The sequence below is a fragment of the Protopterus annectens genome, chromosome 9.part0, assembly GCF_019279795.1.
Source record: "Protopterus annectens isolate FY-2018-M chromosome 9.part0, PAN1.0, whole genome shotgun sequence".
Lineage (NCBI taxonomy): Eukaryota > Metazoa > Chordata > Ceratodontiformes > Protopteridae > Protopterus > Protopterus annectens.
In genome coordinates, this window is record NC_056743.1 from 844,761,245 (window position 1) to 844,785,004 (window position 23,760).

Below are 23,760 nucleotides of genomic sequence, written 5' to 3' on the forward strand. Positions count from 1 at the left end.
AGCGTCCACTGGAACTCCCTTTGTTAGATAAGCCTTGTCTTGGGGGGCAGTAATATATTTATTAGGCTTTCTAGGGACTGGCTCCACCGTGTCAGGTGTCTCCCATGCCCTTCGAGCAATCAATTCCATCAATTCATCGAAGGGCGGAGTGACCCAGGAGGAGGAAGGGCGAGCACCGAATGCCTTCAGCAAGACTGACTCATCCTCAGAAGGGGGTAGGGATTGCCAATCACCTCTCTGTTTTAGGATCTCCAGGATGTCAGAAAAGGAGGCATCCTCTGAGGGTGATTTTGGGGACCCTTCTGACTCATCCAAGTCAGTGTCCGATGTCAAGGATTCTTGTGGAGAATCCAAGTGTCTCCTCTTACACAATCTTTTCCTCGGTACTTCTTCGGGGGGGGGCATCCGATGAAGCCTCCGAGGAAGAGGGGGCACCCTCTAGGGGTGGCTGAGACACTGGTGCTCGACGCTTAGATGTAGCCGTGGGTGCAGAGGAGGATAACGGACCTTTATGGGAAGGAGAAGCTGTTTCTGCTGAAGTGGTTGTCTGAGTAGACAACACCTTCCTCATGAGGTCGAAGGCCCCCGGGTCCCGAGTCGAGGTATCCCCAGGTTCCGAAGAAATCGGAGGAATCCCCGAGACAGGCACCGATGGCATCGACCCCGAGGACGGAGCCGAGTCGATCCGAGCCGAGGCTCCGAGAGGGAGAGTCGGAACCGAAACATCGGTCCGACTCTCAGTCCCGGATCCAAGGATGGATCTTCGGCTCCAAGACTCCGGTACTGGGTCCGACGGAGTTGAGGTGAACGGTGCCGACCGAGAAAAAGACGGTTCCGGCACCGAGGGCTCCACAATCATCAGATCAGCCTCTCCCGGCTCCGAAGACTGGATAGGCCTCAGAGGAGGAACAGGTGGAGATAAGGGAAGGCCTTCGAGTCCAACACCAACTGGGAGGAGACAGAGATGAGCTTGGACAAGGCCGTATTCTCCATCAATTTCTGCACCACGCGGTCTACATCGGTGTCGGAGAGGGGCCTGGAAGAACGCGTCGAAGGAATCGAAGACGGAGCCGACCTCAAAAGTACAGGAGGAGGAAACTCCGTCACCGGTTCCAAGACTCGAGGCTCAGAGAAGTTTTTATCCAAAAATATAAAAGATAAAATACTCTTAGCTTTGAGGTGGTCCGAGCTCATCAAAAATGATGCGAACGTTGCAGCGGCAAACTAGATCTGAGGTAAAGGCAGAGGGGGATTATGGGAGTTAGGTTGGTCTCGAGCTTCTTCTCGATGCAGAGCTTTGCCAAGCGGCCGACACGGAGCCGAGGATCGGCTCCGAACCCAGGTGTAAGAACAAACGGCGAGATTGAACACTCTCACATCAGTGCTTCACTTTTTCATAATCTAAACAATCAGTATCAGAGAATTTAGAAACAACAGTTACATCTTTATCATGGAGTGAGGAGGTGAGGAACTGTCCCCAGAGCCCATGGTCAAAATTATACTGTTTGCATACTCTTTCAAGCATATGAAAAAAAAATATCAAAATGTTCACATTCTTGGTACTGAGGAAGAAGTCTACTGACCTTTATTGCTTCTGGGGTACGGTTGCTCCCTTCCCCATTACCTCCATGACCCTGGCGAAGAGTCAGCATTTCCTTTTCATATTGCCGCTGCCTCTCATTTTCTTCATCTTCCAGATGTCTCAGTCTCTGTTTTTCTTCAGCCTCCAAATGCCATATTCGCTCTGCTGATTCTAATTTCAACTGTTTATCCTCTAGTTCATCTTTTTAATTCCAGATGAGTTTTTAAGTCCTCCAAGGAAAAGCTGAACTGTCCTGTTTCTGAGAGCTGCAAGTCCCTATCAACAGACTGGTTATCCTCCTGGCTGCTGGTCTGTGCTGTAGCTGTGATTAAGGCTGCAGTCATTTACCCTTTAGTCAGGTTGGCATGCCTGAGTCCTTTGGCTTGGCACATCTCAGCCAACTGGTTCCTTGTTAGCTTGTCATAATCCTCTGCTAACATTTTTTCCAGCTCTCCCTGACTAACTAATCTAACAGAAAGTAAATAAGTAAAACTATTGTGATATGACACTCTGAAAGTCTACCTTGTGGCTGCTTAAGAGTACAAGCACCCTCTTTAGTGAACACTGCTTACAGGGGACAGGAGTTCAATATCCACATCACTGCTCACCAGTAAGTGAACATGTGATGATCCCACCACTGCCACCAATTATGTGATGCCCACCACTTCTATCAATATGTGATGGCCACCAATATGTGTCGTTTCTATGCTGGACCAATAATCAAGGAGCCTGAATCCTCACCACTGACACTGGAGAGCGATGTGCACTTGGAATACAAATGGATACACTCAGTGTTTCCAGACGCAGGTCTCTGCATCAAGTACAATTTCCCTTAAGAGCACACAGGGAACACACTCAGCCCATAATCTGAATCTGTCTATATCTGCCTCCCTCCAGGTCCCCAATAAGACTCCCCACTGGTACAGCTGTAGGGTTAGGTCCTCAGCTGAGTGTTCAAGCCAAGTCCTCCTGCACCCTCTCTGTACACCCAGTGCTTCGTGTCCCTGCCCCAAGTAGCTGACACACACACTCTTTTAGATTTAATTTTCACATACACACAGACACACACACACAGACACACACACACACACACACACACACACACACACACACACACACACACACACACACACACACACACACACACATGCCTGGGAAAGGCTGGCACTGACTACCTGCTCTACCAACTTTTCCCAGAATATAAGGAAGTTATCACTGCCACCAGTCAGTAGTATAAGGCTCTTAAAAGGGTATCCAATTATACTGTGTAATATTAATACTAATACAAATGGTAGTAGTTCACCAAGATGGCTAAGCCTTCTGGAGTGGCCCACTCAGTGTCACCAAATAAATATAAGTACTCTCAATGGTTATATACTTTCTACAAGGACCAGCCACAATAAAAGTTTTAAATGTATTTAATAATCAATAATAAAAGAACATGAAAATACTGAATGTACATTCACAGCAAACTACAGTGTTTAGATCACAGGAAATATTGAAAAGAACTATGATGGACAGACTCAGACAAATAAAGAAAAACAAAAGCTAAACTAAACTTCACTATACACTTGACTGAATCTAAAATAACTACTGTTCCCTAGTTAAGTTACTTACTACCACAAGGCACGATGCTGTGGATGAGGGTCTTTCTAGTCAAGCTTCCCAAACAGAATACTCAATATTCTGAGATTTCTCTTTGTAATATCTAAAGTATAATTTCCAAGACGGCTGGCAGAATGACCTCATCTGGTCACCTGACTCTAGGTTCTCACAGTATTCCCCTCTGAAGCTGAGACAGTAAGTTAGCACAGACTGCTGCAATACACATCCAAATGTTCATGGCAGTGCCTGGGGCCTCCCCTCTTTTCACTGAGCTAATGGACAAAAGCTCTGTCCCAGACCCAGCATCTCTGGTCTTATTCAGCACTGTGGGGTGCCCTTTAATGATTTAACAGCTAATTTACATTTATTTATTTATTTTCAGTTTGATTACCGGGGAAGTCCACTGGGCCAAGAAGTGCCCATTTTCAGTGGAGGCCCGGGGAGAAAAGCTCCATGTGGAATACAGTACAATAAAGGTTACTAAATACAAAAAAGGTTACATAATGAATGAGATGAAATACAAAAGTAAGATTCATACATTCAAAAAAATAGCAAGCGTAATATACATCATGAGACAATTTAAAAAAAAGCAAAACACAATTTTTTTTTTGTTACTCTTAGGAAATTCACAATATTTACAAGCGTGGAGTTTATTTAAAGTCAGCTAGTTCAGGTTCTTTAGAGAAATTAGAATAGGCTTAAGAGTAAAGTAGAGCAGGAGGATGGAGAGCTTAGTGGGAAGAGTTATGTAGGGTGAAAGCAAGAGCATTTCCATTTGGAAGATAGGTGTAGGAAGAGTTGTTTTTTAAAGGATTCAGTGTTTGGTATAGTCCTAAGAGAAGGAGGGAGAGAGTTCCATTTTTTACCTAGAGAGAAGGAGAGTAGAAGCTGGCCGGTGGGATGTTTGGGTTTGTGAATGGAGATTAGGTTTTGGTGTTCAGATCTCAGAGATCTGTTTGGGATGTAAGGGGGAAGAATGTTCTTTAAGGCTGGGCATTTATCAGGGGAGAATATTAATTTGTGAGCGCAGGTTAGTTGGAGATAGTCTAGGTGGTTAGGGAGTTCTAACCAATTCAGAGATTGAAGGCAGAGGCAGTGGTGAGTTGATGTTTTGGATTTAGTGGCAAATTTGGAGATCTTATTATAGCAAGCTTCAAGTTTAGAGGTGTTGGAAGTGGACAGATTGGTTAGTAGAGGGGCTCTTATTTTTTATAAAATTAACCTTTGCTGTGCCAGTATTCTCTATTAAAACATATACATGCACTGTTGATATATTTCAACACAAGCAAAGCTCACAAATACATTTTCAGCATAAGCATCTGTAAAAAAACAGTTTGATATACAAATGACATACAATTCTAATGCATTTGTAACACAAACATCTTGTATAAATCAGTTTGATATTCAAAGTACATATTCTTTTCAAAACTCCAGCTGGCTATGCTGGCACTTGCCCATGTGTCTGGATCACATTATCAGTTCTCTGCCTTACCCTTTGGACTATGCACTGTACCGAGTGTTCCCAACATGTCTAGCTCCAGTCATAGGTCATTGCAGGCTACAGGGTATCCACATTTTTCTATATTTAGAAGACTTGCTTATCTTTGCAGAGTCTTTTTCAAAATGTCAGGAGTCACACTCTTGGTTGATAAATCTCTTGCACAAGCTGGGATTCCAGGAGAATATTCAAAAGTCTTTCTTGACTCACTCATACAGAATTGTGTTCCTAGGATGTCAAGTACACACCTCAGTTTAAAGTGATTTTCTTTCACAGGAAAAAAAATATCTTTAGCTAGACCTATTTCTAAGGTTTGCTACTCAGACTTCAGTCACTGCAAGGAAATACTTCATGATTTTGAGTCTCATGGCATATATGATTCTCGTGACAACCCTGGCAAGACTGCAAATGAGACTGATACAGTGGTATCTGCAATCTCTTTTGTCCTAGCATCAACATCCTTTATCTTTAGGGATCTCGGTACTAGGGTTTGTCAGAAGAGAAATGTTTTGGTGTAGACAAAAGATATCATTAAATCCATGTCTTCCCTTCTCCCTCCCTGTATCACAGATGTTTCAGACTTTGGTTGGGGAGCAGTTTTGGGAGGATTAAAATGCAGGGGTATGGGACACCAAGGACAGGTGCAAGCATATAAATCAAGGCAATCAGCTCTCTGAACCATCTCTGGTCCTCAGGACCTCTTCAAGTGGTTACAATCAACACCACACTCATGGGGTACATCAACAAGCAAGAGGGAACCAGATTGTACCACCTTTGCAGACTAGCCATGTTAGCTTGAGATATAGCTTTACAGCACAATCTCACTCTACAGGCATCCTACATTCCGTCAGAGAAAAACTGTGTGGCATACAAGCTGAGTAGGAACTGAGCAGACCCATACAAATGGAAATTAGATCAGGGGGTCTTCCAAGATTTGATCCATCTGTGGGGAGTTCCTCAAGGAGACCTCTTTGCCTCCTTTCTGAAAAATCAACTGGAAAAATTCTGTTCAATGATCCCGTGCAAGAAGGCCTGAAAGACAGATGCCTTTTCTTTTGTTTGGACAGGAATGTTCCTGTATGCCTTTCCATGCTTTCCACTAATATCCACGGTACTTCTGAAGATTCAGAAGGAATCCCCCCAAGATCATTGTGGTGACTCCCTTCCGGCCGAGGCAACCATGGTTCTCCCTTCTATTGTAAATGACCAGAAGCAATTATACAAAAAAAATCCTCATACAATAGATCTACTCACACAAAAACAAGGGTGTTTAATACACTCATGTCTACCCATGGATCCTCCTCTTTTAAAGCAGTCTCATTTCAAAATTTTCTTGAAATTTCTTTTGCATAAGCGGCCCTTCCTTGGGATCTTAATTTTGTTAGAGAAGCTATCATTTGCTCTGTTTGAACCACCTAACTTTGACTGACTTGAGGTTCTTAACATGGAAAACAGTTTCACTGATTGTTCTGGCCTCTGCAGGAAGGATGTCTAAGTTGCAAGCTCTTATGTTGTCAACCCTACCTCATTTTCCACAAGGACAGGGTTTCTTTGAGAAATAATCCTTCTTTTATGCCTAAAGTGGTATCCAAGTTTACTTTAAGCCAAACTGTCCATCTCTCCATTTTCTTTCCTGAATTTAAAAATTAGGGAAAAAGGATACTCCATATCTTAGATGCCCACAGACAACTGAGGTACTGTCTTTACAAAACTAAATCTTTCAGATCTTTGGATCAATTGTTCATTTTTGTTGAAGGCAAGAAGAAGGGACAATCTGTGTCAAAACAAACTATTTCCAAACTGTTGTCTAACGCTATTACGTTTTGCTGTATTCACCATTACAAATCTATTCCATGCAGGGTCAAGGCCCACTCTACCAGGGCCTTGGTTTCATCTGTGGCTTTTTGGAAAGGGTTGGATTCTAGAAGTTTTGTGGAAGCCGCTATTTGGTCCTCTGTATATACTTTTACAAAACACTATAAGCGTGATTTCTCCTCTAGCTCTAGATCAAGTTTGGCTAGAAACATTCCCCAGGGGCTCCTGGACCCTCCTCCCAAATATAATCAGCTAAGGTAATCTACCCATAGAGCTAAGGCTACTGCAGCAGTGGTACAAGGCACCATTCTAATATTCTGACAATATAACTATGTTCCACTTAGTATTCAAGATATCCAATAATAAGCTGAATCTGTGCCTATTATTAACAAAAACTATAAAGCTCAGATCCACAGAAGATGAGTACATGAGTACACATGTTCCCACTATACAATTAACTAATTTAAACCTAGTGACTGTACACTATTACACTTCCAGCATGCTACAGACATCATTAAATTCCTGGGCATATTTATGATGACTCAAATTAAACAGCTTAAGTCAAACAAATATAAATGCTTTGTGAACATTAAAATGTTATTAAAAGTTGTTGGACATAAGTGCATAACAGCTGTCTATTGCAAAAAAAAAAATCTTAATACTACACACATAATTCCTTTGAAAAATGAGGTATGATATTCACAAAAGCCACTCATCTGCCATTTCTTAAAAAGTAAATTTTTCCACAAAAAAAAAACTGTGAAAAGTACTTTCAACTAAAGTAACAACTTTTTTCCAAGGAAAAATAGTTTTAATTTAGTTTTAAAACTTTTTTCCCACAAAAGTAAAAAGTAACATTCCTGTTTAAAAGTTACTAAAAGTCACACGACAGTTTATGAAAATAGAAGAAGTTCACTTTCTATTGTGAAATTAAAAAGTAGTTTTTTTTCCCTGAAATAAACTTATCTGCCCAGCAATGGAACAGCATTAGCCAACCATCATCTTCGAAAGCTTGCTAGAGAAGCTCTCTTCGGTGGTAGAAAAACTTTGAAAGGCTTGGCACCCAAACCACTCTTTATCATTGAACAGTGCTGTAACTAGTGAGACTCAGGATCAGAGCAGCAGTGAGAAATGGATAACACTGCTGGCTGTCACAAGGATTGCTGCACAGGTTTGTTAGCACAAACAGGCTCCATAATAGCTCCATTTTGTTTATTAACTCTAGTGGGAGGAGATGACAGCAAGCATAACAGCTGGAATTATTATTACAGAAGCATCGTTTTCACTATGATGTTGTAAAAAAAGAAGTTATGTACTCACCATAATGTTCCATCTGAGTAGTTCTTCATTAGTCTTCAACTTGTGGGTTAGGGATCTGTATCGGATCCGACTTGGCCGCATATCTAGCATCTGATCCGAGCTCAAAGCTCCTCCACTTACCCATAATTCCCCTGTCTCCTTCCTCCTCCTCCCTTCAGATCGAGTTTGCTGCCCAACCTGTTACTCACACCTGACCCATCAAGACCTTGTCACTATCAGAAAAAGCTTCTCTAAACAATGAGCAGGACAAAGGACATCTTGAAGTTGTCCAACTTCAATATTGCTATTATCCCCAAACAAATCAGACAAGGTCGGGGGAAGGAGGGGGAAATGGTTGAAGACAAATGAAGAACAACTACTCAGATGGAATGTTATGGTTAGTACATAACTTCATTATCTGAAGTAGCTGTCTTCATTTGGTCTTCAAACTGTGGGACAGAGTCCCCAGCTACAATACACCTGGGAGGCCCTCATGGAAGGATATTCCAGAACGGAGCACAGCCAAAAGATGCTCTGTTCCTCGACACTATGTCCAATTTATAATGTGAAATGAAAGCATGAGATGAGGACCACATAGCTGCAGAACAAATATCATCCAGCGAAACTCTAAACCAAAAGGCCACTGAAGTAGCCATAGATCTGGCCGAATGTACTTTAACCTGTTCTGGAGGGGGAATCCCCCTGACAGAATACGCCCACATAATACATTGGGAAATCCAGCGAGCAATAGTAACTTTAGAAACTAAATTACCCAGAAATGGTTTGGAGTAAAAAAACAAAAAGTTGGTCAGATTTACAAAAAGCTTTAGTCCTGTGAAAATAGAAATGCAACTCTCTTTGCACATCCAACAAATGTAATTTATATTCTCCCTTATTTTGGAAATTTGGCAAGAAAACTGGAAGATTTATCGTCTGACTGATGTTGGCCTCTGAAGCTACTTTGGGAAGAAAGGAGGGATTAGTACGCAAAGACACCCTGTCCTTATGAAAAATCATATAAGGAACCTTAATGGATAGAGCTTGAAGTTCTGACACTCTCCTGGCAGAAGTAATAGCAACTAGAAATGCAGTCTTCCATGGCAGGAATTATAAATCCACCGAAGCTGCTGATTCTAAAGGGGGTGAAACTAAAGCCTGAAGCATTAATGTAAGATCCCATAGTGGTGTAGGGTCCTTCACCGGGGGTCTCAGAAGAAAGGTACCTTTCAGAAAGGTCTTGCAAAGTTTTGAAGGCGCAAAGGAAACCATATTTCCCCCACATGAAAATTAGAAATTGCATCCAGCTGGACTTTGACTGTGGACTAACTGGCGCCTTGCTGAAAGATCCCTGATAAAAATTCCAGTACCGCAGTAACTGGAGCAGTAAATGGATGCAATGCACACTGAGAAGTCCATATACAAAACTGTTTCCATTTACTCTGGTAAACTTTCCTGGTTGAAGACTTATGAGCTGCCACCAGGATTCTTTTAATGGGAGAAGATAAGCTGGGAGTCCTGATAACCATGGGAACTGGAGTAACCAAGCAGTGAGCTTTAGACTGTCCAGGTCTCGATGGGGGATCCCTGAGGGATGAGCAATGAGATCCGGAACTGGATCTAACGTCCATGGTGGAACTACTAGATGAGGCCACAGAGAGGGAAACCAGACTTGGCGAGGCCATAACAGGGCAATGAGGATCACAAGGCTCCCCAGCCTGTGAGTTTTATGAAGAAATCTTGGTATCAAAGTTAGAGGAGGATAAGTCTACAGGAGATCAGGAGGCCAAGAATGAATTAGAGCATCTCTGGGACGGATTCAGAGCGAAGAACTTGCTGCATTTTGCATTGGAAGAAGATGCGAATAGATCACAGCAAGGCTGACACCACTTGAGAAAGATCCACTCTGCTACTGATGGATTCAGAGACCACTCATAAGGCATCAGGATAGATCTGGTGAGCCTGTCTGCTAGAATGTTGGACTGCCCTGGAATGTGCATTGCCACCAGAAAATGGCCAGTGGAGTTTGCCCATTCCCACCTCTCATGGCTTCGCGATAAAGAGGGTAAGACTTGGTTCCCCCCTGTTTGTTGATGTACCAGACCACCGACATGTTACCCGTCTGGATAGCAAATGTTCCTAGAGGAAGATGGGCATGGACAGCCTGCAATGCGAGAAGCACTGCCCTCATCTGCAGGACGCTGATACGCAAATTGGTCTGGGAAGGGGACCACATACCTTGGACCATCCTTCCTGAGCAATGGCCCTCCCCACCTCAGCTGGGAGGTGTCTGTAGTCATAGCGGCCTTGGGGAATGAAGGGAGAAAGGGACGTCCCTGCATCAGGTCCGGGGAGTAAATCCACCACCAAAGAGAGTCCCTGCACACTCAGGAGATTTGAATACGATGAGAAAGCAGCAAGTCCAGAAGTGAAAATTGCATTGCGAGAGTCCACTGAAGAATCTGCATGTGAAGACGCGCCAAGGGTAGAAGAGTGATCATGGCTGCCATAGACCCCAATGACCGTAGAACTTCTTCTGCTGTCGGAGAGTGAGTTTGCATAACACAAAGAACATGTAGCTTCAGGCTGCATATCCTGTCTGGAGTAAGGAAAACTCTCAACTGGATAGTGTTTAATCAAGCCCCAATGAAGTCCAAGGTCTCAACTGGGGCCAGAGATGACTTGCTGAGATTGATAGTGATGCCTAACCTCTGGGCTAGTAACAGAAAGAATCTCTCGCTTGGCAAAGTTGATGCTTGGAAGGGGCAGCATGGAGTCAATCTTCCAGGTAGGGGAATACCTGAATGCCCTGGAGTCTCAGGTGAGTCATTACTACTGTCATCACTTTGGTGAACAGCCTGGGGGCTGTTGTGAGAGAAATGGTGAGCGCTCTGAACTGGAAATGATTGCCTCCTAGCCGTAAGCATAGAAACCTCCATGAGCGCTTTTCCATCTTGATGTGATAGTACACGTACTGGAGGTCATTCGAGCACATCCAGTCATTCTCCTACAAAAAAAGGCAGGATGGATTGAAGTGTGACCATCTGGAATTTTGCCTTGGCCAACTGACAGGTATAAGGTTGACAGATCCAGAATAGGTCTTAGGTCCGCCGTTTTCTTTGGCACCAAAAAGAACCTGGAATAAATGCCTGATCCAGAGTGGTCTAGGGGGATGGGTTGGATGACTCGTTTTCTTAGCAGCTTTGCTATTTCCAGTGCTGCATCCTCCCTGTGCATGGGTGGAATGTCTGGGGGGTGTTTCGGTGTTGATCTGATGATGTTTCTGCTTATTGTTTATTAAATATATGTGCTTTGCCGTGGTTGTCCCATTGTTAGGTGTAGCAATAACCGGCCCCTGACTGCCTCCAGGGATGGACAGCGGGCAACCCTTCAGGGCTGCTGCATGGGTCTATCTGAGAAAGGTTCTCAAGACCCATAATTGCTTGGACCCCTTCTGCCTCTAGGGCAACGTCTATCATATCCCCCTCTGTTTCTAGGGGAAAGGTGAGTCCTGAGTGTCTCGGGAAAATGCCTGAGATTTCCAGAACCACATCTTCTTAGTCCCTCACTGATTCTTGGAAAAGGATCTTTTAGGGGTGGAGAAGCAGATCCCAATGGCAGACGGTGTCTTCTCGTCCTTCTCACTCTGCACCAAAGTCTCACGTACCGACTTCCCAAACAGGGAGGAACCATCGTACAGGGCATTGCTGAACAATGTCTTGAAGGGTTCTGAAAATTGACAGAGCCGGTGCCAGGCGTGTCACCTAATAGCAACGTCTGTACCAGCTGCCTTAGTGGTTCCCACGGTAGCATGGGAGAGAAGACGCATAGAGGTGTTCACAACAGACTTCAGAGTGGCCATATGAGCGAAAAACATCTTCTTGTCTCCCACCGAAATGGACTCGGGGGTTGACTCAGCGATCTTCTTCACTAGGTCTTGCTGTAGCCAAATCACATGTGCCATGTAATTCAGCGCTCTGACTCTCGATCAGGAGGGTAAACCACAGAGCTGTCCTGTGCAAGCTATTTCCTGGTGGTGGTTGCCACCACCATAGCATCACCCAGGCACCCCTTATTCCAGTACATCCTGTCAGATGGGGGGCTTAATACTTTATCCAGATGCTTTGGGATAGGCTCTACTGTGTTCGGTTCCTTCCATGCCCGAGATGTTATCAGGTCCACTAAAGGATCAGCAGGAGGGGATATCCAGGAAGTAGAAGGGCCTGCACCGAATGCCTCGAGGAACACAGATTCGTCCAAGGTAGGCTTTTGGGCAGACCCCCCCCAGTGAAGGAGTTCCATGATGTCTCTGAATGAGACATCCTCAGGGGGTGATCAGGAGGGAACCTTCCCTTTCTTCCAAATCATAGTCTTCAGTGAGTGACTCCGGTGGGGATTCTAAGTGCCTCCTTTTGCATGTGCATTTGCAAGGGATCTCCACAGTGAGAATCTCTGGGGAGGACTCATTAACATCTTGCTGCTCCCAAACGGGAGCTTCCTGAGGCAACATGGTGGCAGGCTGTCCCTGATATGGCAAGATGGCTGGAACCGTACTCAAGACAGAGGGAGTCTGGGCGGAGTCCGAGGACAAGATGGTCAAGGTTCTCGATGAAATCAAGAGAACCCTCTCCACCATATCAAAGGCAGAAGGAGAATGGACATCCTGAGAAAGGCCAACAGGAGCCATTCCCCTCTGACCCAATGAGGAAGCCACAGTCGAACCTCCAAGCGCTGAGATACCAAAGGGGATACTCATCGACACACTCGGAGTCGACAACATCCTGTTGGATCCAACACCAATGCTATGGCTCCAAGAGCCCATAGGATCTGACCCTGTCAGATCCGACATGCTCAAGGCCATGGCCGGCATCAAGGTACAAGGTACCATCAATGCCAACCCCTCGACCCCGAGGGTCCTTGGATCCAAGGGCTCTGAAACCAAAGGTCGGATCAGAGAAAGAGTAATTGGGGTGAAAAAGGACTACGTGCTCCCCACTCTAGAGGGAGAGAGGGCAGGCAAGACTCCCATCTGAATCTGGGTGCGGATAAACTTTCGCATCATCCTGCCCATCTCTGCTTCACTAAGGCTCCGGGTGGAGCGGGGGCAGGAGGCTACAGACACTGGTCTGGAGTGACAGTGAGGGAAAGCCAGTATGGGAGACCAGATCCAGGACTCCTCTGGCTCAGGAGAAAACCTGGGAGAGTGGAGCCAGGGAGATCCTGGTCTACTAGCTGGTCTATATTTTGGCGGTGGCCCAGTTGGAGTTGAGTGGTCTGGAGACCGCTTTCTTGGCCTGTCCTTTTTTGACTTCTCCCCTTCCCCGGGCCTCTTGGTGGGAATTTGAGTCCCAGACACCCAGGAAATGGTAGAAGCTGAGGCTGAAACTGAACTAGAAGCTGGGAGCACAAGGGCTACAGTCCCCATAGAGGGAGGTAGGCCCTTCAAGATGAGCTTATCCCTCCTGTCCTTCAGTGCCCTGGGATTAAACCAGGCACAGATAGAACATGAGGTTTGCAAATGGGTCACCTCCAGATGCACTACGCACAGAGTGTGGCCATTGGCTGTCGAGAGCTTATGGCCACACTCTGTGCACTTTCTGAAACCTGACTTTGGGGTATCTGACATATTCCCAAAACAGGCCAAGTACACTCACCACACACACACACACACACACACACACACACACACACACACACACACACACACACACACACACGCTTTATAGAAAAAGTTGTTAAGTAGAGAAGTTTACTTTTTTTTTTTTAACTGACAACCACATGGGGAGGGAGGGGGCAAAAAGTAGAGATAGAAATATAGATAGAAGGAAAGAGTGAAAAAGCCCAACACTCACTTACCCAAAAAACATCACTAAGAGCTCAAACCATGATGCGTACTTTACAGGTAATAAACGAGATCTGAAGGGAGGAAGGAGGCAGGGGCATTATGGGTAAGGGGAGGAGCTTTGAGTTCGAATCAGATGCCTGATATGCAGCTGAGTCGGATCTGATATGGATCCATATCCCACAGGCTGAAGACCAAATGAAGACAACTACTTCAGATCATAGCATATTAATTTTTTTTTGCATTTTACTGAAGCTGCCTCTTGCACAAATGCACTTCATGGCTGCTGTAAAATATGTGAGCCATGGCTGAGAAAAGAAACAGTCATCCATAAGTGAAAAGTAATAACAAACACAGCTTAATATAAAATAAATCTATTGATAATTCATAGGGGGTTGCAGCACTGCAGTACAACAGCATTGGTGGCCCATGTTTTGTAGTTAAATGAAATACTGAGATTATAAATGGTTGGTTTAGAATATTCCTTCTTTCCATGGGAATGAGCATTTGACAAATACCTTATAACTACCTTCTAAAATTAGGTTATTTAAAAGAACTCTTCAGACCAACATGATATTTTGAAATGAGTTATTATTATTATTTTATCTGATTTTGGTAAATCTAGCTCTGGTGGTGCCTGAAACTCAGACTGCATTTTTCAAATGATTAACCTTTGGTGGTGATTCCTAGGAAGGATAAATTTGCCAGCAGCTACACACATGCTTACTAAGCACAGTATTTATATATGCTAACTTTTTTGCTTGTTGCTTTAGGTACATCATTTTTTTATCTGCCCCTTTCATATAGAAATTAACCTGTTGTCTAAGTTGGACCATTTTGGATAGCTGATATGGATTTCACTTTTATTGTATTTATAACATTTAATTCATTAACGCACTAATATTTGCAATATGTATCTTTTGGGAAGTTGGGAGCAAGGCATGGAAACAGAAATGATTTGCCTATAATGCGTTATATTAATCACTTAGACTTTGCAGTTTTAAATGACTGCAGCATCCACCATAAGGCAGAGATCCATGGCAATCTTATCAAAAGAAGCATTCTTCAATATAATTAAAGGCGGTACGAAAATAACCTAACATCTGACAGTAAATATTACATAGTAAATAACGTAACATATCCAAAACAGATGATAGGGATCGCATGACCAAAATCATTTCACTTAGCATGCATTCAGGCAGGACTCTGTCCATGGAGGTTGGAGTGGTAACATTTTTGCAGTATATGAAACAGTACATGATGTACAAAATCATAAAGATATGTGCTAAAATAAACTTAATCAAAGTGTACAGAAGTATACCAGAGTCATTATTGAATACAATGACCACTAGGTATATTTGTGAGAACCCATGAACCGTGTTTCAAGCTGATGTGCTAAGGGCACCATGGATGTTTTCCAGATGAAACCTAATGGTACTGGGCCTTAGCAAGTATTAGCAAAACCTCTTAAACCAAGCATACAATCAAGAATCCACCAAAAGTGGTATATCAGTTGTTCCTGAGCTACTTGATTTTACTGGAACCTTTCTGGCAAGCAGCTATCCTGCCCGAATAGCACTGGGCCAACCAGATAGATGACAGTATTGTGACTTACTCAGGTGTGAATCGTGGCTGAAATATTAAGAAAAATGTTTTTTCTTCTGTTTTTTTTTCCTCCTTAACTTCATGCTCCAGTGTAACAGTAAAATGTGCTGTTTTAATAAAAACAGAAGCATATGAGGTTTGGATAAAGCTATATGTTTCCACTGGGTAAAATACAATCTTATTTCAAGCAGACCAGTGTTATTCTGTAATGGATGATCAAGTTACACTGCGCTGGAGAGCTAGTAGCCAGTAACTTAGCTCCTGCTGGTTAGACCATATTAAAAATAAATATATAAACAAACAAACCCTCTTAGAACGCTTCCTTTTTGTCTCTTTATATTTGTTTTAAGCTGGGAAGACTGAGTTAACATAAGTATTTTGAGAAGCTACAATTTTTATAGGACAGGCATGAATGTTCTCACATTATTACTGATTTTTCCTTAAATTTCACTGATACAATTTCTTTTCTCAGAGTTGTTACCCAAATGGGTACCCTTTCAGTATTTATTTACATTTGTTTACCAGGAAATTCCGACTGGACACAGGTCCATTTTCAGCGGAAGCCCGGGGAGAAATGCTCCACACAATTAAAACAAGTAACAAATATAAAGCAAGTAAAATCTGTAGCAAACATGAGCAGCATGAATGTATGAAGATCAATTAGGTACCAAGAAGTGACAATACATGTGAAAAGTAAAAGTACATCTAGAAATTACATTGTAATCATAGAATGACATAAAATGCTCATTATTATAATATGTAGTTCAGTAAGTTTAGTTAAAGGTTAAGAATCAACAATACACCTTGTAACAGTTATAGTAACTCGATTTGATTATAGATGCTTTTTTAAGATTTTATTTTATATTTGTTAAAAAAGATACAGTGGCAGTCCAGGCTGGATTATTTTGAGACAGCCTAGAGGAAGTGAAACAGGCATATGTGAACACACTAGAGAACTAACAAAGAATCAATGAGTCTGGAAGCATGAAGCAGAAATTGCTAGTTAAGTGCAAATGGTCTCTGATGGCTGTAACTTTTTGCAGCCATATAACAGCAGTACTTATGAATATGCAGAAGCCACAGTTTATATAATATTTACAGTGATCTGGTATTTAATGGCTAAGTACAGGGGGAAAGACAAGGCAAACATACAGGTGAAGGGTACATTAGATACAAGAAATACAAAAAAAGGGGAACAGGTGAGTATAAGAAATGCCTTCAGGTAGAGGTAGTGGCAGAGTTATCAGGGCAAGGTTACATCTTTTGTTTTGAAAGCAAGTACATGGTGCTTTACAACTAAGATTTTGCTTTTAATTGTTTACAAATTTGTAACTTATTTATATGATTTTCTTTACTACATGATCACACTACACAACTAAAAGAACATGAGTAAGCATACTACAACCAAGAACAGACCATACAAATCTGATATCCATTTTGTCATATACTATCATGAGATAGTAAGCAATTCCAGAGCAAATGGACTGAGCACAGCTGGAAGGATTTGCCAGTGCTGTGATCAAATGACCTTTCAGATGCTGTGTGTTGTTCTGGATTAAATTATTTTAAATACATTATGTGGAATTGCCTTCGACAGTGGATTTGAATGTCACAGCCCCCTCCAAATAAAAAAGTACTATAGTTTGCCTTACATGAACATCTTCAATATGTTATCAGTAGACTCAAATAGTTCCCTGCATTTCATAGAGCTACTGAATACAAATGTGTCAAATAAGGATTTGTGTTTCACAGTTCTTCAGTACATGCTATGTGCATAAAAAGTTGATTAGTCCTGAAAGGACTTTACAAACTACCTCATGAATCTCTACTTTCTGTTCCTATAGGTATTTTGTTACAGTTTTTTTCCCCATTTGCTCTTCATTTCTGATCATCTCATATTTCCCTTCTGTTTTGTACATGTTTATTCACACTTGTCATACCCATATGCTTTTCTGTTTTAGTCCCTATGCCTTCTCCATTTTAATCTCCCTATTGTGTAGCGCAACATTTTCAACATGTTACCTCTGTTCTCCCATTTGTTTACCATGTTACCTCTGTCACCAGTTTGATCATTTATTACTCCTCTCATTTATCTGTACTTATGCTTTCTATTATCCCTCTCAGTTTTCTTAAATGTTTAATTGTTTTCTCAGTTTATTTTTCCCATTATGTTTTTATCCCTGTTTTACTTTTTGTCACCTATCATAAGCTGAATTATTGTTGTCCTTGTGTTGCAAATTATATATTTCTCTTCAGAATGTCATAATTTACATATTATATAGTATTGCCTTTTTATCACATTTGCATACCATACAGTTATACCTGGTTCTTTGATATGTTCTTGAAGTATGACTTTCTGAAATTCATTTTACTGGGCATATTTTACTGAAAATGAAACAAATGCAAGTCATTAAGTGGGAACATATTTAATGAGAGTATTAATGACAGAAAAATAAAACAGTAAAACAGAAAAAAATATATAATGCAGGGACATTTCACTTTCATCTTCTTCCTTATTAGTCTAACTCAAAATCAGCAAAATTTGAAATAAGAGCTTATTATTAGTTTGCACATAAGAAGGTTAGCTCTTTTTGAAGTTTCATAGACCCTGGAGTTAGACTGACAGGTAAAGGGTGGTTCCCTCAGCATTTATTCCTTTTTTCTGTTTAAGTAATGTCTTTATTATTGTACAATGTGTTTCCACATTATGGCTATTTCTTTCAGTAGAAATGTTTGGGCAAATGTCTTTCTGTAAATTCCAGTTCAAGAAACTTAGCTAGAACCATTATAGATTGTCAGTAATTGAGCTACCACAATACCCAATTTGTGTATGATAATTAAGTTTTCTGACTATGAATATTTTCCTTAAGACTGTAAGCAATTGCTGTTCATGTCTTATTCTACTACATGTGACCATCCTCCCTTGGGGGGTCATAGCTAAGTATGAGAGTTGTTTAACATTTTCTTTCCTAATCAGCAGTTTGCAGAAAAATTAAAAATAAATAAAGGAATACAACTGCTCCAAGATTTCAGGATTACCATAGCAAATGATACCTCTTTCGGTTTGATGACTGCATACTGAACTAACAGAACTGTTAAGATCCTGTGTCTGTTTTACACTCTAATTTCTGAACCTGAAAAAAGAGACAAATATAGTGATATACAGAAACAGGCAAACATTCATGTTTCTTTCTCTCTTTTTCCCCTTTCTGTCTTTGCTTCTAATTACAGATGTACGAGCACCTCCCTTACACAGGCTACCTTATGGTCATTCCCCATATGAGCGCCCTGTCTGGAACCCACGTTTTTGCATCCTCTCTGGAAATCAGCTCCTTATGTTAGACGAAGAAGAGGTCAGTAGGAGTGACAATATGCAGTGGTGCTATTAAAACTGAACACAACTAAGCCATGAGTCACTAATGGCCTTATATAGTAAGGCCCAGGTGCCATGCTGATGTTTGCCTTTCTGTGTCCCACATTTGTTACTTTGTCCTTTTGTATAAAGATTCAGTAGCTCTGTTAATAATCTTCATCCTTTAGTCCTGTTATCTCTTTGCTCAGGGTGTTATGCATGAATTCAGTGTATAAACAAAGCTATAATTTGTAAAAGCAACTAGACAAGTTACCAGGTGATATGTGTTGTGTCTGGACTGTTTTATGTGTGAATGTTTCTGTTTTTGCTTTGTATTTACTGTTTATGTTTGACGTAAGATGGTGCATTTATTTGTATCCTTTATTCTGATTTTTATCTGTCTGTTTTCAAGACATGAACATCTATGAATTTTTCACAAATTTTCTGTGAACAGATTTACAGTAGTAACTCAAAGTGCCAGCAGCACTGCCTATCTGTAACTGCATGGGCCTGTAAATGGCTGGTCTGCACCTGTTTGTATGCATGCAGGCAGATACTTTTGGATATATAAAACTGCACACAGTTTTGCTCTTCAGTGCTTGTAAATCCATTGCCTGCAACTGTTCATGTAACTCCATGATTCTAGAAGTGTTTGTGTGAGTCACATTGTACAACACATGACAGATACAGGTCTATGAAGGTGTATGCATTTATTAGTAGATTTGTGAGACTTTATTCTGCAGAAAGGGAATCCTGATTCTGTGTGGGTGATGTAGTCTTTGTAACTATAATGTGTTAATGTGCTGCTTAAATCATTTTGTGCTTATGTGACAACAAATTCTCTATCTACCTATCTGTGTGTGAGTATGTGTGTATGGTTATGTATATGTATATGCATATTTATATGTATGCTGAGCACGTGTGTATATGTGTTTATCCTCAAGATGAATGTGACGATTTTCTTAAGTTGCTTGTACACTAATTCATAAACTGTAATAACATTTTCTTCAAATGAATTTATGCTTAAGATAAATACCTTGTATGTATAAATTGTGAGCAAAAAATTTAAGCTGTGCTTGAGACTTACTAATGTCAGTTGAAGAAATCTACTTTTAATGTGGCCTTTGCTTAGAAGTTAGAATGTGTGCTTCTGCATATGGTTGTTCTCAGTTTATGTGAGATTACAAAAACATTTACTTATAAATGTTACATATTGTAACAAAAGTTATAGATGTGTGTTTTTATTTATGAATTACATGTTTTATATATATATATATATATATATATATATATATATATATATATATATATACGTATACATATATACACTACACACACACACACACATATATTAGATACATTAATACACATATATGTATGTTGTGTATTCATACATGAGCATGTGCACACACACATACACACACACACACACACACACACACACACACACACACACACACACACACATACATACATGTGTATATTAGTGTGTATTGTATTTATAAAAGACAACTGATACAAAACTCCATGCTTTGAAGAGAGACTGTTTTTTATTCTGGCCTCATCAAGCTTGAGGGTGAATTCAGGGAATAATGATAATAATTACCTATTCAATCCGTGACCTGCAAAATCTTCCAATCAGAAAGGATTTCAGTACAGGGTGGAGTTAACCCCCTCACAGCTTAGACTGAACAAGAGCATTCTTCCAAATGAATGAATTTCAAGAAGAGGGAACCAAGGAAACAGAAGGTGGGGAGGGGGGAGGAATAGAGGGAGAGGAAAACGGCGTGAAACAGAAAGTATAAATAGGGATATGAAAGCCAAGTTTAATTGTTATGTAGGAAGATGAACAACTGAATATTTCAAATGCTTAAAAGGGGCGCTGGAACAAAAGAAGAGGCTTTTATGCTGCTTTGTGAAATGTAGATTTAAGAAAATGTTAACTCTTTCCACTGATGAAAAAAAGCAAATTGGAAGAGGATGTTAATCCTTTTTACTGTTTCGAAGATGGCAGTTAAACAGAGCTAACATTTTGCTGTTGAGTAACTCACAGATTAGGTAGTCGAACTGAACATTTGCACTGCTAGGTATAGGAAACATTTGTAAATATCCCTATCATTATAGATCTGTAGGGGGCAAATTAGCCAAGTTAACCATAAGCATGTTTGTACTGCATCTTACAAATTAGAAGAATTAACCCTTTTTGCAGTTCTTTGCAGTCAGATTACAAAATTGCAATGCTTCTTTTTGAGATAACAGTTTCTGCTATTTGTAATGGAAAGTACAGCAAATCATAACATTTTATATTGTTCTTTGGAGGTCATATTCAAGAATTAGCCTTTTCCACTGGGATAAGGTGGCAGAGTAGCAAATAGGGATAATGTTCACCTGCAGTTTATCAGACCATAAGTTAGGATACATGCAGCAATACTGCAACAGCTTAAAGAGCCATGGTGAAAGGATTAAACACAGCCTGATGTCTACACAGGTAGGATGTTGCAATATTCACAAAATGCCATAAAGGATAATAAGGCTAATTTCGTATAAGGTTATTCCTGTGTACTGACACAGAGAATGTGAAAAGTGTTTATATTTTTCACTACAAAAAAGGAAATGATTAAGAATGATTAACAAAGAATACTAGCTGCATCTAATGCTCATAAGTAAAAGTAATTACACTAAAAGGTAAAATTTACAAAGATACTTTTTTCTAAACATAGGAAAAGTTTGAACTTCTTTCCTTGTCCTTGCTGTGTGTGTGTGTGTGTGTGTGTGTGTGTGTGTGTGTGTGTGTGTGTGTGTGTATGATTAACTGCTTGATGTCTTCTCAAATACTGTAACATAGGTTTGAACATTTTTTTTAAGCATACCTGCACACTAGTCCTTTTCTCCTGTGTGCTATCACTGTCAACCTATAGCATGTCATGATGGCTGTGCCTGTCTTTTTATCTTATCTGTTTCTCTTACAGGCCTGCAGAACAAAAAGTATGCATTATTTTCTTCTATCCATCTCCCACTGAAGTTAGTATAAATGCCATAGGTCATAATTCAAAAAAATATATTTCAGGCATGTCCAATTTGTTGGTAAATCCTTTGGGTGCTTCCTTAAGTCTTGACTCCAGACAGGAATAGAGCATTCCAGATGTTTCCTCCTTATCAGCATATGCAGAGACCTTGTTAATTCATTTTTCTTACAATCAAACCATCAAACTATGAATATCTGCATCCCCCCTGCATGCAGTAGTTACGATGGATGTGTCTGGCAGTTAGCGCAGAGAATTTAGGATTCTGAGCTATTAACAAGCTTTTCCCCTGTACTCAGGGAATCTGAGTTTTATTTCTTTTGCCCTTATTTGCTTACTGTGTGACTCCGAGCAAGTGAATTAACTAGATAGTGCTTCAGGGTTGTGTCCAGTGGTCCCACCCAGTTCCATCCATCCATCCATCCACAACCCCTTTTCCTATTTTTGCAGATGGGGTCATGGGGTCACTTCAACAGTGACAATCAGCTACAGCCAAGGTTTACACCACTGGATAGCTAGCCCTGCCACAGTAGTTCTCCCACACCACACACTTGCATGCACATTCATACCTATGGCCAATTTAGAGTGTCCAATCCACCTACTGAATGCCTTTGGAATGTATGAGGAAACAGGAGCACCAGGAGGAAACCGACGCAAACACAGTAAGGGTGTGCAGACTCTGCACAGAAGGCATTCCAGCCAGGAATCGAACCAAGGAACCTCTTGCTGTGAGGCGACAACACTATCTGCTGTGCCACTGTGCTGCCCTGAGAATTTACCCCGTTAAATGTATAAAAAATGTCAGCACTATTAATTCTAGAAGGCAAGGACCCTGCCTTTCTAGTAAACTGTTCATTCTTATGGCTTGTGCCAAGTGTCTCATAGCACTCTGTTTTTCAAATCCATTTTTAAAGAACACCTTTTATTACAATGAAGGACCACTGCAAAGCGGTCATTATGTTAAAACTGAGTGCATATAAACTACTGATATCTAATAAGAGTTATATTAAAAAAAACTGAATAATACATGGAGCGTGCTGATCAAGGTCCAAAACAGAAAGAACCCCCAACCTGTAATACATGGATTACTCTAAAATGAGGAAAAAATAACCTTGTTACACCAAAGTTCATACTTAATGAACCTAATTACAGCATACAAGATTATGACTGGATCTATGATCATATACAACTTATGTGTTTGAGACATGGATGCCAAGAAATTTACCTTAAGAGTGAAGCTTGAGAGTTGAATCTTGGTATCCATGTCGAGAACATATAATTAGAAGTTATGTCCTTACCATAACGTTCCATGTGGAGTGTTCATCTCGCCTTTGTTCTTACACCTGGGCTCGGAGCCGATCCTCGGCTCCGTGTCGGCCGCTTGCAAGCTCTGCATCGAGAAGAAGCTCGAGACAACCTAATACCCACAATCCCCCTCTGCCTTTACCTCAGATCTAGTTTGCAAGCAAACCAGCAGTCAGAGAGAGAACACACTCATGCCAAAAATTTACATAAAAGCAAGAACACTTATATCTATATATATATATATATATATATATATATATACACATGTACATCATATATATACAACAACTGCAAGTGCAGAAGCAGAATACCCCAGACCAGGCACCAAACTGAACGTTCTTCCTGAGGGTGGGAGGGTGGGAATGTAAGAACAAAGGCGAGATGAACACTCCACATGGAACGTTATGGTAAGGACATAACTTCTAAATGTGAGAGTGTTCGATCTCGCCGTTTATTCTTACACCTGGGTAGCGTCCCTAGCTCCATGTTCCTGAGGAACTCACGGGAGAACGTTCTTGAGCACAGTGGAACCAAAGGTTGCCCTGTCCCTAGAAACCCTGTCTACCTTGTAATGAGAAATGAATGTATGTGGTTTAGACCAAGTGGCAGCTGCACAAATAGTGTCTAATGGTAAGCGAGCTGCATGAGCCAGGGATGTAGACACTGATCTTGTAGAATGTCCTTTGGGTTTGACAGATAAAGTTTGATTTGAAGAATCATAAACATATGTAATACAATCAGTTAGCCATTTGGAAAGAGTTCGTTTAGTAACCGCTATACCTTTCCTGCTGTCAGCAAAGGCTACAAAAAGTTGATCAGATTTCCTGTGATCCTTTG